At 44.6% G+C, this 1,126-nt stretch overlaps 2 non-coding genes across 2 annotated transcripts; both read left to right on the top strand.

Moving 5' to 3' along the window:
* The first annotated feature begins 342 nt into the window (after positions 1 to 342).
* TRNAS-CGA (transfer RNA serine (anticodon CGA)) lies at positions 343 to 416 on the top strand. Its single transcript has one exon. It is a non-coding gene; the product is annotated as a tRNA-Ser (tRNA).
* A 405-nt stretch (positions 417 to 821) lies between these two features.
* On the top strand, positions 822 to 895 carry TRNAS-GGA (transfer RNA serine (anticodon GGA)). Its single transcript has one exon. It is a non-coding gene; the product is annotated as a tRNA-Ser (tRNA).
* Positions 896 to 1,126: the final 231 nt, after the last annotated feature.

Below are 1,126 nucleotides of genomic sequence, written 5' to 3'. Positions count from 1 at the left end.
GAGAACATGCCATATGCGCTCCGCCTCATTTTTTTCCTTCCAGTTACTTCAGTGTCATGATCCGGATCGGTTGTCACTACCTGCCCTAACAAGACGTATTCCTTTACCCTTCCCAGCACCTCGTTGACAATTGTGAACTGCTGTTTTCTTGCTAGACTTTTGAACATTACGTTGGTTTTCTGCGATGCCATCAGCGAATCGCCGATTATTTAGGTATTCTCTTTTTACTCTTATCCCCAACTGTTCCCATTTAAGGCCTCGGAAGAGCGCTGGTGAACACTCTCAAGGTTCGCTTACACGCAGTAAACATAAATACCCATGAAAGCAGCAGATTGGACAGCCGTCGCCGTAGCTCAGTTGGTAAGAGCACCGGACGCGATATTCGGAGGTCGTGGGTTCGGATCCCACCGGCGACATGGTTGTTTTTTTCTGCTGCTTTATAAGTAATTTTCTTTAAACCGATTGATTGGCACAACACATAAAATAAAAAAAGATTAAAAACTCTCCCCTATGCCCCTTGGTTTCGGTGACTGTTGGCTTCCTTAATATGTTTGTCAAACGAGCCCCTCATTTCCCTTACCTTGTCTGCTAATAGCCTAACGGGGGTCTCGGTTCTGGCAGTCTTGTTGCCATAGGTAGCATAAGATGGCTCTCGCACAGTTTCCTCCCTCGCCGTTAGATGACGTTCTACGTCACACTCGCGGTATTACAGGACGTGCTACGTCCACCGCTATGGTCGAGGGTGGCGCTGGTGAACACTCTCAAGGTTCGCTTACACGCAGTAAACATAAATACCCACGAAAGCAGCAGATTGGACAGGCGTCGCCGTAGCTCAGTTGGTAAGAGCACCGGACGGGATATTCGGAGGTCGTGGGTTCGGATCCCACCGGCGGCATGGTTGTTTTTCTGCTGCTTTATAAGTAATTTTCTTTAAACCGATTGATTGGCACTACAAATAAACTAAAAAAAGATTAAAAACTCTCCCCTATGCTCCTTGGTTTCGGTGACTGTTGGCTTCCTGAATATGTTTGTCAAACGAGCCCCTCATTTCCCTTACCTTGTCTGCTAATATATATATATATATATATATATATATATATATATATATATATATATATATATATAT

This window comes from Amblyomma americanum, chromosome 9 (assembly GCF_052857255.1).
Source record: "Amblyomma americanum isolate KBUSLIRL-KWMA chromosome 9, ASM5285725v1, whole genome shotgun sequence".
In the NCBI taxonomy this organism is placed as follows: Eukaryota; Metazoa; Arthropoda; class Arachnida; order Ixodida; family Ixodidae; genus Amblyomma; species Amblyomma americanum.
Note: the sequence above shows the minus strand (reverse complement) of the source record. Positions and strands in the feature narration are given on the sequence as shown.